This window comes from Rhinatrema bivittatum, chromosome 9, assembly GCF_901001135.1.
Source record: "Rhinatrema bivittatum chromosome 9, aRhiBiv1.1, whole genome shotgun sequence".
NCBI lineage: Eukaryota > Metazoa > Chordata > Amphibia > Gymnophiona > Rhinatrematidae > Rhinatrema > Rhinatrema bivittatum.
This window is the reverse complement of record NC_042623.1, coordinates 45,365,474-45,381,105: the sequence shown is the minus strand read 5'-3', so window position 1 is coordinate 45,381,105 and position 15,632 is coordinate 45,365,474. Positions and strand designations below refer to the sequence as shown.

The 15,632-nt window shown below is 46.2% G+C and overlaps 1 protein-coding gene across 10 annotated transcripts in view; it reads left to right on the top strand.

The window, feature by feature from the left end:
* The window catches only part of ATXN7L1 (ataxin 7 like 1), a 265,888-nt gene that overhangs the window by 179,316 nt on the left and 70,940 nt on the right, over window positions 1-15,632 (top strand). The gene's annotated exons all lie outside the window — the stretch shown is intronic.

Sequence of the window (15,632 nt, the reverse complement as noted above, 5' to 3'; positions counted from 1 at the left end):
TGCCCACTGGCCATCGCCACCCCGCTGCCTTCAGTTTGTGCCCCTTTTGTTTCGTTCGACATGGCAAAGTCCAGTTTTCAGCGATGCCCCTGGTGCCCGAGGACCATGTCCATCACGGATCCGCTTGAGATATGTGTTCTTTGCCTAGGGGCATCACATGATGTCCGGGGTTGCCGCTTCTGCGCTCAGATGACCCTGAGCAGACATAGGCTTCGACTCAATAAGATGGATAGCTCTTCAGCTCGAAGAAGTCCAAGCCATTGGTATTGAAGGACCAAGGAGCTGCACCAGTGCACATCGAGCCATCGACATTGGTGGGACTGTCTGTTCCGTTGGTGCTGTCGGTGGATAGGTGTGCCGAAGACAGCCACCGTCGAATCTCCTTCAAGCCTTGGACGTTGGATTCCTTATCATCGGCCTCGGCACTAGGGAAGGACTGGGCTGAGCATCGAGGGAAGCTAAAGAGGCATTGGCACTAGTTCTTGTTGATGCACAGTGCTGGACATGTGGATGAACTGTCTCATGCCACGATCCCCCAAAGCGACCCTGCAGCGAGAGTGCCAATCCTCCTTCGGAGCCGGGGGTCCGCAATGTTCTCCACCGGTCCTGATGCTAGTCACTGATCCACCTTGAGGTCCAAAGACGATCAGGCCAGCCCTCCTTTCTGCCAGTCAGTGTTGGCATTGGCAACATTTGTGGAGTAGCTGGAGCACAGAGTACAGCTGGCGGTGGAGCGGGCGTTCCAGGGCTTTGGTCCTGTGACACTGATGGCACCGGACCTGTGCTGCCCTTCCTTGTACTGCTTCTGGAGAAACTCTACATACTAACCCAGCTGGTGACAGTTCCCGGGACAGCATCGGTCCCCAGCGGAAAACCGAGGCCTCCCCTCTACCAATAAGGTCGTCATTGCTGGCTCCTAGGTGGAAGCTCCACCGAGGCTGGTAGAAACGCCGAGGCCTGCAGCAACCCCATCCAGTTTTACCAGTGTCTGCACCTGTAGATGAAGGCCAAGCACCTGGAACACATCCCCTGTACCTTACAGTGAGAATGAGGACCCCATGACCCCCTGGGGATGATGCTTTGGAGTCCTCCGACGAAGGCTTCAAGGGTCTCCCATCAGACCCTTCTCCTCCAGAGGAGCGAAGGAAGTCTCCAGCTGAGGCTTGACCTTTGCATGGTTTGTGAGGGTGATGGCGGAAGCCATTCCATTTAAGTTGTTAACTGAAGAAGATGCCAGACATAAAATGCTTAAGATCATACAGTTCGTGAAGCCTTCTAAGGAGATCATGGCAGTCCCAGGGCACAAAATCCTTAAGGAGTTGCTGCTGAGGATTTGGGAAAACCCCCTGATAGTGACTACAATTAATAAGAAGGCAGATGGGGTCTACCTTGTCCAGAAGGCTGCTGGATTCAATAAGCATCAGCTGCCCCACTAGTCAGTGGTGGTCGAATCTGTCCTCAAGAGGGCCAAGCATTCTCGGACTCATTCCTCGGCGCCCCCAGGGAAGGACCACAGAGCAATGGACGCTCTTGGGAGGAAAGTATTGACCGCATTGCTGCCTACCAGCTCTACATGTGCCAGTACTCGTGGGACATCTGGAAGCAGGTGCAGGAGGTGGCTGAGCAGCTGCCTCAACAGCAGTAAGGCACCCTCATGTTGCTGGTGCATAAGAGCCTGGAGTGTGGAAAATACGAGGTCTGAGCAATCTACGATGTTTCAAAACAACATTGACAGTCTCTGCAGAGGGAATCTTCACCCGCAGAATGGCATGGCTGAAGGCCTCGGATCTATTACTGGAAGTCCAGGAACTATTTGCCAACGTTCTGTGTACAGGAGAAAATCTCTTCAGGGATAAGATGAGGGACTCCGTGGCACAACTTTGGGACCACCATGAAACCCTGCAACAATTCTACGCCAGCACTCTGGACCTGTCCTCCTCTTCTAGGAGGCCAGCGAGACTGGGGCCAAAGAAATCTTTCTCCAAAGGAAGTACTATCCTCTGCCCCCTCGCTCCCATCAACACCATCAGGGCTCCTGCGGCTGTCCTAGGCAGCACCTCGGTCAACTCCAGGGACAAGGTTTTGACTGGGTCATGGGGAACGAAAGCGAGTGTCCTGTACCTGGAATGTTGGACAGGGGCAGGCTAAGGTTCTTTGCAAACCTGTGGCCCAGTATAATCTCAGACCAGTGGGTTCTTTCCATTTTCCATCAAGGGTATCCATTGAATCTATTAGGTGTCTTGCCAAATTGACCTGTGACTGTTTGGGGGCTGGTAGTGCATCAGGAGGTACTACTAGCGGAGCTCTCCTCCCTCTTAACAGCCAGGGCAGTTGAGCCCGTACCACAAGGGCAAAGAGGGTGGGAATTTTACTCCAGGTACTTTCTGATTCCAAAGAGAACAGGAGGACTCTGTCCCATCCTAGTCCTAAAGGCCTTGAGCAAGTTTCTAAGAAAAGAAACGTTCAAGATTGTTTCCCTGGGCATCTTGATTCCCCTTTTTGCAAAAAGGGGACTGGCTATGCTCCCTCGATCTAAAGGACGTATACACTCACATCAAGATCTTCCCCGGTCACAGGAAATATCTCCGATTTGTGGTGGGAAAACAGCACTTGCAGTATCGAGTGTTGCCATTTGGGCTAGTGTCATCCCCATGTGTCTTCACAAAATGCCTGGCTGTGCTGGCAGCGCACCTCCGCAGGCGGGAAGTGCATGTTTTCCCTTATCTGGATGATTGGCTGGTCAAGAGTACATCTAAAGCAGGGGATTGCCAGGTCCATGCGCTTGACCATCTGGGTGTTGGAGTCATCAACTACTGGAAGTCCAATCTTAGCCTATCATAGGAGTTCATAGGAGCCCTGCTAGACATGGCTCAGGCCAAGGCCTTCCTGCCTTGTCAAAGGGCCGTCACCTTGATGATCATCATGGCAGAGATACAGCAGAGCCAGCAGGTGTCAACCTGGCACATGTTGAGGCTGTTGGACCACATGGCTGCAACCATCCATGTCACTTCTTTAGCACATTTACACATGCGCAGAGCCCGACGGACCCTGAGGTCGCAGTGGCGCCAGGCCATTCAGAGCCTCCAGAACTTCGTCCGAGTCACCCCATTTCTCTGGGACTCATCCTAGAGGCAGGTACTTTTAAATCTGGAATGGGGGGTCTCTTTCCAAAGTCCCCTACCCAAATTATCCTAACCACGTATATGTCCACTCTAGGGTGGGGAGCTCATGTAGATGGGCTCAGCACCCAGGTCTCTGGTACGTTCAAGAACGCTCTTAACAAATCAGCTTTCTGGAGCTTTGGGCGATCAGGTACACGCTATGGGCTTTCAGAGATCGACTGTCCAACAAAGTTGTCCTGATCCAAACAGACAGCTAGGAGGCTATGTAGTATGTCAGTAAGCAGGGAAGCATGGAATTGTACCTCCTGTGTCAGGAAGCTGTCCAGATCTGGTCATGGGCGCTGTCCCTTGGGATGGCGCCCAGGACCATGTACCTGGCTGGGACAGAGAATGTTGTAATGGACAGGCTGAGTTGAGCCTTCAGACTTCATGAGTGGTCCCTGGACCAGGGGGTAGCAAATCAGATATTCTGCCTCTGGGGGAACTTGGATGTAGATCTGTTTGCGTTTCTTGCAAAAGGAATGTGCCTCTGTTCTGCTTCCTTTACAGGTCAGACGGCAAACTAGCCTTGGACACACTTGCCCATTACTGGGGCAGGGGTCTTCTGCACGCATATTCTCTGATTCCCTTAGTGGCGAAGACTCTCTTGAAGCGTCATGAGGACAAGGGGACTATGATCCTCATAGCCACCTATTGACCGAGACTGATCTAATTTACACTCCTATGGGAGTGTTTATCCGCAGACTGATCAGTCTGCGGACTTCCAGAATCTCATCACGTATGATCGAGGCAGGTCGCGGCATCCCAACCTCCAGGCCCTATCGCTCACATCCTGGATGTTGAGAGGTTAATCCTGCAATTGCTCGGTCTCAGAAGATGTGTCTCGATTCCTAATGGCTTCTAGAAATCCTTCCACTAGAAAGTCTGTGGACTGAAGTGGAGCAGGTTTTCCTTGTGGTGTGATTAGAAGGCTCTAGATCCGTTCTCCTGCCCACACAAAAACTGCTTGATTACCTTCTACACCTATCGGAAGCTGTCTTAAAAACCAGCTCCGTTAGAGTTTATCTCAGTGCAACTGGCGCATATCACCAAGGGTGTAGGTGGTTCACCCATCTCTTTATAGCCTGTAATTGTATTATTCATGCAGGGCGTGCTTCAGTTGAAGCCTCTCCTAAGGACCTCAATGTGGTGTTAGCTCAGCTGATGAAAGCTTCTTTTGAGCTGCTGTACACCTGTGACCTGAAGTACCTGTCCTGGAAGGTCATATTTTTTGGTGGTGGTCACTTCAGTGCATAGGGTCAGCGAACTCCAGGCCTTAGTGACTTATACACCTTACACTAAGTTTTATCATGACAGGGTGGTCTTGCATACACATCCTAAGTTCCTACCTAAGATGGTGACGTACTTCCATCTTAACTAGACCATCATCCTGCTAGTTCTTTCCCAGACCGCATTTGCACCAAGGCGAACGAGCACTGCACAGTTTAGACTGCAAGCAAGCCGTAACCCTTTTATCTAGAGCAGACAGAAGCCCATAGACAGTCCATCCAACTTTTTATTTCTTTTGATAGGAATAGGTTGGGCATTGGCATTGCCAAACAGACAGTATCCAATTGGCTAGCAGATTGCATCTCCTGTTATGCCCAGATGGGACTGCATCTTAGGAGTCATGTCAAGGCTCGTTCTGTCAGAGCCATGGCAGCGTCTGTGGCCTACATGCGAGCAGTTCCCGTGGAGGAGATCTGCAAAGCTGAGACATGGAGTTCTCTCCACACATTCACATCAAACTATTGTCTGGATAGGGATGACCGATGCAACAGTAGGTTCGGCCAGTCTGCCCTTTGGAACCTGTTTGAGGTGTAGAACTCAACTCTCCCGTCTAGAGCCCAATGTTTGGGTTCAGGCTGTCTCCCCCCTCTGTACCAACAGCACTGTTGTTGTGCCCGTTGGCACCTGGTTGGGTGTCTGTTGGTCCCCTTTTTGTGTTGGAGAGCAGCCTGTAGGGTAGAAATTCACCCATGTGTGAGGACTACCATCCTGCTTGTCCTCGGAGAAAACAGAGCTGCTTACCTGTAACAAGTGTTCTCCAAGGGCAGCAGGATGTTAGTCCTCATGAAACCCGCCCACCACCCCGCAGAGTTGGGTTTCGCCAATTTTTTGTTTTCATAATAATTCTATGTTACAAGACTGGAGAGGGACCCCGAATGTATAGGGCATGCTGGGTATGCTCAGTGTGCTTAGTCAAAGTTCTATAAACTTTGACATAAGTTTTCCGCATCAGGGCTCCATCTGATGATGTCACCCTTATGTGAGGACTAACATCCTGTCTTCAGAGAACACCTGTTACAGGTAAGCAACTCTGCTAATGCAGGATTTGGTGAGCAAGGTAATAGTGGTGGGAGTCACTTGGCAATAGTGATCATAACATTATCAAATTTGAACTAATGACTGGATGGGAGACAATATGTAAATCAACACTAAACTTTCAAAAGGGAATCTTTGATAAAATGAGGAAAATAGTTAGAAAAAACTGAAAGGTAGAGTTGCAATGGTTGAGTGTATAGCAGGTGTGGATACTGTTTAAAAATACCAACTTAGAAGCGCACTTCAGATGTAGTCCATGTATTAATAAAGGTGGAAGGAAGGCCAAATCATTACTGGCATGGTTAAAAGGTGAGATGAAAGAAGCTATTTTAGCCAAAAAAAAGTCCTTCAATAATTGGAAGAAGGATCCATCTGAATAAAATAGGAAAAAGCATAAGCATTGTCAAGTTAAATGTAAACATTAATAAGAAAGGCTAGGAGAGAATTTGAAATGAAATTGGCTGTAGAGGCAGAAACTCATAATAAAAACTTTTAAAAAATATATCCGAAACCTGCAAGGGAGTCGGTTGGACCATTAGATGATCGAGGAGTTAAAGGTGCTCTTAGGGAAGATAATTTAATCTTTCCAAGATGGCCTTAATTCTTTTCTTCCCTATGTACTAATGAGGAGGTTGGGGAGATAGTTACGGAGACAGTTTTCAAGGGTGATGATTCGGATGAACTGAATCAAATCACAATGAATCTGGAAGATATAGTAGGCCAGATTGACAAACTAAAGAGTAGCTAATCACCTGGAATGGATGGTATGCACCCCAGGGTTCTGAAGGAACTAAAAAATGGAATTTCAGATCTATTGGTAAAAACTTGTAACCTATCATTAAAATCATCCATTGTACCTGAAGACTGGAGGGTAGCCAATGTAACCCCGATATTTAAAAAGGGCTCCAAGGGTGATCTGGGAAACTATAGACCAGTGTGACTGACTTCAGTGCTGGGAGAAATAGTGGAAACTATTCTAAAGAACAAAATCACAGATCATATAGAAAGACATGGTTTAATGGAACACAGCCAGCATGGATTTACACAAGGGAAGTCTTGCCTCACCAATCTGCTACATTTTTTTGAAGGGGTTAATAAACACTTGGAGAAAGGTGAACCGGTAAATGTAGTGTATTTGGATTTTCAGAAGGCATTTGACAAAGTCGCTCATGAGAGGCTTCTTAGAAAACAAAAAAAAGTCAAGGGATAGGAGGTGATGTCCTTTTGTGGATTGCAAACTGGTTAAAAGAAAGGAAACAGGATTAAATGGTCTGTTTTCTCAGTGGAAAAGGTAAACGGTGGAGTATCTCAGGGATCTGTTCTTAGAATGGTGTTTTCAATCTACCATATAAATGGGCTTGGACAGACGTGCCACAAATGCGCAGTAGAGAGCAGCTCTACTGCGCATGCGCAAGAGCACGTCTGACAGAGAGCAGCAACATGGTGCTGGGAAGGAATGAAGCGGCGGGGAGGAGCGACGGCGGCAGCACAGAAGGTCTCGGGGGGATCTCTCTCTCTCGCGCGGGGAGAAGCGGCGGCACAGACATAGAAATGGGAGGTCTCCAGGGGTGTGTCTCTCGCGTGCGCGCCTCATCACCGAGCGTCGGGCGGGCCAGCAACAAGCCCAGTGGAGAGGCGCGCGCAAGAGAGAGACCCCTGGAGACCTCCCATGGAGCAGCGGCGGTGTCTAAGCGTCAGGCGCGCATTCTGGATAAGAGAAGAGGGAGTAGATGAGGGAGAGGGACGGGGTTGTGGAGGAGGTGGGAGGGGAAGGAAGAGGATGTGAGTAAGTGGGGAGGGTAAAGTTGTGGAGTACAGAAAAAGGGAGTGGAGGAGGGCTGAGGGAGAGGGAAGGGGTTGAGGAGGTGGGAGGGGAAGGAAAGGGAAAATGAGAAGGGATGGAAGGAAGAGGATGTAAGTGGGAAGGGGTAAAGTGGAGTAGAGAAAAAGAGGGAGTGGAGGAGGGCTGAGGGAGAGGGGAGAAGGGGAAGGAAAGGGAAGGTAAGAGGGGAAGGAAAAGGGAAGAGGATATGACTGAACAAGTGGGAAGGGTAAGAAGTTCTGGAGAAGAGAAAAAAGAGTGGAGGAGGGCTGGGAGAGGGAAGGGAATGTAGATGAGGTGAGAGGGGATGGAAGGAAAAGGGAAGCTGTGGAGAACAGAGTGGCTCTAATCGTGCCGGTCTGACTGATGGAATCTCGCCCGTTTTAACGGGCTTAACGGCTAGTATATTTATAAATGATCTGGAAAAGGATATGACAAGTGAGGTAATCAAATTTGCAGATGACTGAAAATTATTCAGAGTAATTAAATCACATGCGGATTGTGAAGACTGGAAGATTGGGCGTCCAAATAGCAGATGAAATTTAATGTAGACAAGTAGAAAGTGATGCACATAGGGAGAAATAACCCTTGCTGTAGTTATACAATGTTGGGTTCCACATTAGGAGTTACTACCCAGGAAAAAGATTTAGGCATCATAGTGGATAATACATTGAAATCATCGGCTCAGTATGCTGCTGCTGTCAAAAAAGCAAATAATGTTAGGAATTAATAGGAAGGGAATGCTGAATAAAACGGAGAATGTCTGTGTCGCTCCAGAATACTGTGTGCAATTCTGGTCGCCGTGTCTCTAAAAAGATAAAGTTGCACTGGAGAAGGTACAGAGAAGGGTGACCAAAATGATAAAGGGGATGGAACATCTCCCCTATGAGGAAAGGCTGAAGAGGTTAGGGCTTTTCAGCTTGGAGAAGAGACGGCTGAGGAGGGATATGATAGAGGTCTTTAGAATCATATGAGGTCTAGAACAGGTAAATGTGAATCAGTTATTTACTCTTTCAAATAATAGGAGGACTAGGGGCCACTCCATGAAGTTAGTAAGCAGCACATTTAAAACAAATAGGAGAATATTCTTTTTCACTCTGTGCACCATTAGGCTCTAGAGTTTATTGCAGAGGATGTGGTTAGGGCAGTTAGCATAGCTGGGTTTAAAAAAGGTTTAGATACGTTCTGGAGAAGTCCATAAACTGTTATTAATCAAGTTGCTGTTACTAGCATTAGTAATATGAGATCTTTTCAGTGTTTGGGTACTTGCTGGGTACTTTGTAACCTGGATTGGCCACTGTTGGAAACAGGATGCTGGGCTTGATGGAACCGCAGTCTGACCCAGTATGGCAACTTTTTATGTTCTTAAGGTAAAAGAAATAGAGTGAGGATTTAGGGGTTTTTGTTGTATTTTAGGTATCACAACTTGTGTGTTTATCGATAATGGTAGAGGAGTAAAGAGAGGCGATGACAGTGACAAATTGCCCAGAGCAGCAGTGTGGCTGCTTTAAGCTTCAAGTGAGAGTTGGCAGGTTCCATGTAGTATATAACAGCAGTAATACCTTGGTATGCTTTTAGGTATAATTAAGGGTAAATGGCATGAGCACTAGGCTGACTTAATTACAATCCCCAGCTGAGAGCAAAAAGGATGAGGAATGATGTCCTGCAGGCAGTCAAACTTGATGGCTGACTGCTAGGAGATTTCCTTAGCATAGGAGTGTTTGGTAAGGGCAAGGAAGTGGATGACCAGAGCTAGAATAAGTTAAGCAGGAGCAGCGAGGCAGCCTAGATGAGCAATATAGTCCGTATCTTCCAACCTGTGCTACGTTTGAGCACCCTGTACTCTTGACTTGCTTCCATGGGCATGCACTGTGCATGCAACATGACAAATTACATTGACCTGCCACTTATTAAAATATTTATGGCTGTAAAAACAGTGAGCGTTAGGAGAGGTGAACAGAGGAATAGCTATTGGTTAGAGTAGTAGGCTGAAAACTGAGGAATTCAGGATTAAAATCCCGCTGAGGCTCCTTGTGAACTTGGGCAATTCACTTTACCTTCCATTGCCTCAGGTACAAACTTAGATTGTGACCCTTCTGGGGCAGGGACCTACCTATGGTACCTGAGCTAAATAATAAATACAAAATAATGAAATAATCAGAATTAGGCGTTGATGCATAAGTGACCAGCTATGTAAGTAAAGTAGTGGGAAGTAAAATGATCACCTTTGGATTTGTTTGGAGTCTGGGCAGGGAAAAGACACATTGCAATTCTCTCCCCCTCCCCCCCCCCCAAAATAAATATATTTAAAAAAAAAATAAAAGTAGTTAGTATTTTAGAGTCATGGTTTTGTCCTTGTGATTGGTCATATTAACAAAAGTCGCTTTATCTCCGATAATTCACTTATGTTGTAAGCTCTTTTGAACTTTGATAGAGATATTTAAATACCTCCAAGGTATTGGTGCTTAGGAGGTGGGCCTCGTCCATTGGAAATGAGGCTCTGGAATAAGGGGTCATGGATAAAGGATGAAAGGAGGTAGACTCTGGAGTAATCTTAGGAAATATTTCTTTATAGAGAGGGTGGAAGATGCATGGTACAGCCTCCCAGTGGAGACAAGAATCCATGTGACAAACATAGAGGCTCTCTGAGGGCTTGGTAGGGATTGTAGAACCGAGAAGTTAGTACAGATGGATACAGAAGATAGGCTGTGTATTTATTTTCTCCAGTCATGGTTGTAGGTTTAAGTGCAAGGCTTATTTTGCCTGAATACTAATAATGCAGGCTGCAGAAAATTATGCAGTGTAGTTAAATTTCAAGCGGATTGTGATAACTCCAGGAAGACTTTGTGAGGCTGGAAGATTGGGCATCCAAATGGCAGATGAAATTTAATGTGGACAAGTGCAAGGTGATGCATATAGGGAAAAATAACCCATGCTGTAGTTACATGATGTTAAGTTCCATTTTAGGAGTTACCACCCAAGAAAGAGATCTAGGCATCATGATGGATATTATATTGAAATTATTGGCTCAGTGTAGTGTGGCGGTCAAAAGCAAACAATGTTAGGAAGGGAATGGCAAATAAAACGTTGGAAGTCATAAATGCCTCTGTATCACTTCATGGTGAGACCGCAGCTTGAATACTGTTTGCAATTCTGGTCGCCACATCTCAAAAAAAGGTATAGTTGTACTGGAGAAAGTAAAGAGAAGGGCAACCAAAATGATAAAGGGCATGGAATGGCTTCCCTATGAGGAAAGGCTAAAGAAGTTAGGACTAATCAGCTTGGAGAAGCGATGGCTGAGGGAGGATGTGATAGAATTCTACAAAATCATGAAAGGACTTCTACAAAATCATGAAAGGTTAATGTAAATTGGTAATTTACTCTCTCAGACAATAAAAGCACTAAAGGGCACGCCATGAAGTTAGCAAGTAGCTCATTTAAAACAAATCGGAGAAAATTCTTTTTCACTCAATGCATAATAAAGCTCTGGAATTCATTGCCAGACGATGTGGTTATGGTAGTTAGTGTAACTGGGTTAAAAAAGGTTTGGATAAGTTCCTATAGAAGTCTATAAACTACTATTAATCAAAAAGGAATAGTAGCTTAGGATCTACTTAATTTTTGGGTACTTGCTAGGTACTTGTGACTTGTTGGAAATAGGATACTGGGCTTGATGGACCCTTGGTCTGAACCAGTATGGCATATCTTATGTTCTTATATAATTGTGTGTGTGTGTAAGTGTGTGTGTGTGTATATATATATATATATATATATATATATATAATATGGACACTTGCTAGAGTTTTCCTTAGTACCTCATACCATCACCTCACAGGAACTGCTTATGAACTGTGTTCTGCTTGAGGGATTGCAGCAGGTTTGGTTTTCAGGATATCCCTAATGAATATGCATGAGAGAGATTTGCATGCACACTGCTTGCCTTGTATGCAAATCTATCCGATGCATATTCATTATGGATATCCAGAAAACCTAACCTGTTTGTGGTCCTCAAGGGCTCAGAGTGAATGCCACTGCCTTAGATAGTATTATTCACAACCCTACTTGGTGGAGTGTTTAATTCTAGAGAAAAAGGGTAGTTGGTCCATTTATTTATTTTTTAATTACCTGTTTCCTTTCCCCGTTTTCCTTTTACTTAAACAGCTGTACCCCAGACGGTACATTCAGGCAACTCAAGTACCTTTGTCGGGCTAGAGGGGAATTTCCTCCAGGTCTCTTAGTTCCGTTTCTTTGTTATGCAGGCGAGATCACAGCTGTGGCAGCTGTTTAACCTCTCTTCTCGTAACTGAGTACACCATCTCCAAATCCAGCCGGCCCTGGCAGACAGCAAACTTGAATCTGCCTAGTTTTGCTGTGACATGAGCTGCAGGGCAGGCTCAGTCATTAGCCCTTCTAATTATATTTTGCTGCCTACTGGTTCAATATATTCAGAATTGGTGACCATGTCAGGATGGTTTAGCCTTATCTCATGTGATGAATTTGGGTTGTGTGTATAGTTTGTGTATAACTTTCTGAAATGAACCCTGTATTAATGCAAGTAGTTTGTCTTTGACTGCCTAGAAAGAAATAATGTTGAAGCATAGAAAAGAAATGCAAAGGTAAATCTTCAAGAGGTAGCAATTCCAGCACTATTGGTAGACAAAAGGGAATTTATTAAAGACAAAGTAATTCAATAATAATTCACAGTTTCATACTGAAGCAACACTGAGCCAATTGAGATCAAGATGATTGACCAGACAGCGTGAGAGAGAGAACCAAATGACATCCTGTCGATAGCACCACTTGCTGTAAGTAGAGTGGAGTGGTTGCCATGATAGCCAAATAAATGCACGGGAATGAAGGTTTAGAAACCAAAAAAAAAAAAACCAATAATAAGGCGACACCTTTTTATTGGGCTAACATCATGCATGTTTTGACTGGCTCTTGGAAGTTGACACTCCATTCCTCAAGTCCAAACAGAATGAGCAAGAGATTGCCTTGCCAGAAAATGCTTATTGAAGCATGAAATACATTACAGCATGTAGCATGAAGGGGGGAGAGGGAGTTAGTGTTAGAGTGATATGAAGGTGACAGAGAGGCAATGGAATTATTTCTGGTCTTGAGTTAAAATTAACGCAAAAGGACTTAACAAGGACTTGGGTTTTTAATGAATACTAGAAATAATTTAACTATCTGTTAGCTTATCATCACTCAAACCAAAGAGAACCGTGATCGTAAATTACAATATATCCCCGACAAAATACTAATCCAGGAGTCTCTTCCCCAGTTTCCCAAATCCGACAAATTTACTGGTGTTATAAAAAGATGCACTGGTAATAAGCTAAAGGTCACTAAATTTCCAGTTGTTAGTGCCAGGTTAAGTTTCCACAACCCTATTGTTATCAGCTGTGTGCCAACAAAATTTTAATCACGCACCAGTTTCACTTTTTTTTTTTTTTTATTAGTGTTTTTGTTATGCTCTAAAATTTACTTGTCTCGAATTAAAGAGAAACTTCTGTCCAAAATCCGTATTCTCCAGCTATCTGCTTAATAAAGTCTTGGATCTTGCACTAGAAATCCTTCAAATGCCTTGGCAATACTATGTACAGATCCCCAAATTCTTACGACGCAGTGTTTTGGCGCTCTAGCATCTGCATCTCGGGTGTTGATAAACTGCAAAGCAAGAAAACAAGACACAACATAAAGCCACACTAATATCTTCTATAATACATCGGTCGTTGGAGATATATTAATCTTAATAGGCTTTTTCTCCTAGAACAAACAGGATGGTAGTCCTCAGACATGGGTGACATCATCAGATAGAGCCCGGCATGGAAAACTTTGACAGACACACTGAGCATGCCCAGTATGCCACCATTCACACATCCACACGGAGTCCCTCTTCAGTCTCTCTTTTTCCACGATGCTGAAGCCACACGACTGTGGAGCTTGTGCTCTTTTTGTGTGGAAAAACATTCTTTTGTCCTTCCTGAGTCCTGTCGTGTCCCTCTGAGGTTTTTGGGCGCCACAGTAAGTTTCCTCGTTTGTGGTCGATTACTGACAGTGCCACCTACCGCTGGCTGCCGGGCACCGACTGTGCCCTGCGTTCTTTTTCCCAAGGCATCATCCGGCTTCCGTTGTTGCCCGCAGTGCCCCCAGACTATTTCCATCACAGATCCCCATGAGGTATGTGTCCTGTGCCTGGGGGCATCATATGATGTCCATGACTGCGATCTTTGTGTCCAGATGACCCCCAAAGGCTGTTGGGCGCGCCTCTATAAAATGAAGAAATTGTTTGGCGCAAAAAGTCAGAACCTTCCACATTGCCATCGGGGACTTCGACACCAAAGGGTAAGGGGAGATCACAGCGTCTCTGACCATTTTGATGTCCACTCCCCTGACGATCACCAGTTTAGAAGTAGGTGCAGGGGATCGTCTGATATCATTTTTCTCGTTCCAAGTCTGGTGCTTGCCATCTCCCTCTGCTCCAGTTTAAAGACTGGGCCGAGCATTGAGGGAAATCGAGAAAGCATCGCCATAGATCTTCGTCATTGCATGTGTTGGACCACAGGAGGGCACTGTCACTGCCCGTGCTGCCCCCCCAAGCGGTCCCGGGCAACTGGAAAGACCACGGCGAACCCCACAGAGGCTGGTGGAGGGCACAGATCCCTCCTACGGTTCCAGGGCCAATCTGATTTCGCTGCCACCTTTTCTTCTCAACATTAGAGGAGGAGTTGGACAGAAGTGTGTAGCTGGCGGTCAGCTGGACCCTGCAGGGCATCGAGCCATCTGTTCCACCGGGACTGCCAATGGAGCCGACTCCATTGGTGCTTGCGCCTTTGCTGGAGTGGCTGGACCTGCTGCTCTGTGTCTTGCTGACACAGCCTGCCCCGATGCCCTGAGCCCCATCAACGACGAAGGGAGCATCGATGCAGTCTCCACTGGTGGCTATCCCAGTGAGTGATTCCTCATGAGGATGGACCTTTAGGGTTGATGGCACCACTACTGCGCATGGTATCCCGACCAGTGCTAGCCCTTCCGGGGCCTTTGGAATTGATGCCATCAGAGCTCTCGGTGCCCATGGGTCTTTCGGTGCCAGTACACCCTCGGTTCCAGCGGTGCCTTCAGGGCCCACACCGGTTCCATTGGTGCCGCTGAGACCGTCTGGGCCTCGGCATAAAACCCCACCGGGGGCTCCACTTCAGGTGTCTCTGGGCATTCAGAGTGAGGAGGATGCGCCCCCCTACGATCCTTTGGAGGGCGAGGAGTCCCTATCCTCTACGGAAGACTCGGAGGTTTTGCCTTCTGAGTCATCTCCTCTTGAGGAAAGGCGTAAGTCCCCAACGGAAGACTTAACTTTTCCCGGGATTGTGAGGGCCATGGCGGAATTAATGCCTTTTTGAGCTCCTAATTGAGCAGGACTCCAGGCACAAGATGCTGGAAGTCCTACAATTTGTGGATTCCCAAAAGAGATGGTTGCTGTACCAGTACACGACAACTTTAAAGATTTGGTCGCTGCCTTTGGGACTGCCTCGATTCCATCCCACTGGTGAACAGGAAGTTTGATGCTGTCTATCTGGTCCAACCCATTATAGGATTTGAACACCTTCAACTTCCACACCAGTCAGTAGTGGTGGAATCTGCCTTAAAGAAAGCAAAGAGGTTGCACACTCATGCTTCAGCTCCTCCAGGTTGTGAGCACAGGGCCCTGGACACTCTGGGAAGGAGGGTCTTCCAGGGTTCCATGTTGATGGCCCAGATCGCTTGCTATCAGCTCTAGTCTGTCTATGACCTATAATATTTGTCTTAGTCAAAAAATCCTTCTTCAAACTACAATTACTCAAAAAGTTAAAACCACTTCTTTTTCTATCTGACTTCTGTTCAGTTGTGCAAGCATTAATCCTATCAGGTTTAGATTACTGCAACACTTTATATCTAGGTCTCCCAGCATCTTCCAACCGTCCTCTCCAACTTATTCAAAACTCAGTCGCATGTATAATCCCTAATATCCCTCACAGAGAACACATTACTCCAGTTCTTCAACCTCTTCATTGGCTTCCTCTTAAATACCTTATTCAATACAAAGTGCTCTCCATTATTCACAATCTAATCTACAACTCATGTGGCTGTGTACTATGCTAAGACTATATCGGCCCTCTCGTCAGCTAAGATCTATAGATACATGTATTCTTGAAGTCCCCACAGTAAAAATGGCCAGACTAAACTTGACCCGCAGGCGCGCATTTTCAATCGCCGGTCCGATATTATGGAATTATCTCTCAGCCCATATCCACCTTATTGCAAATTCCAAAGATTTTAAAAAAGCT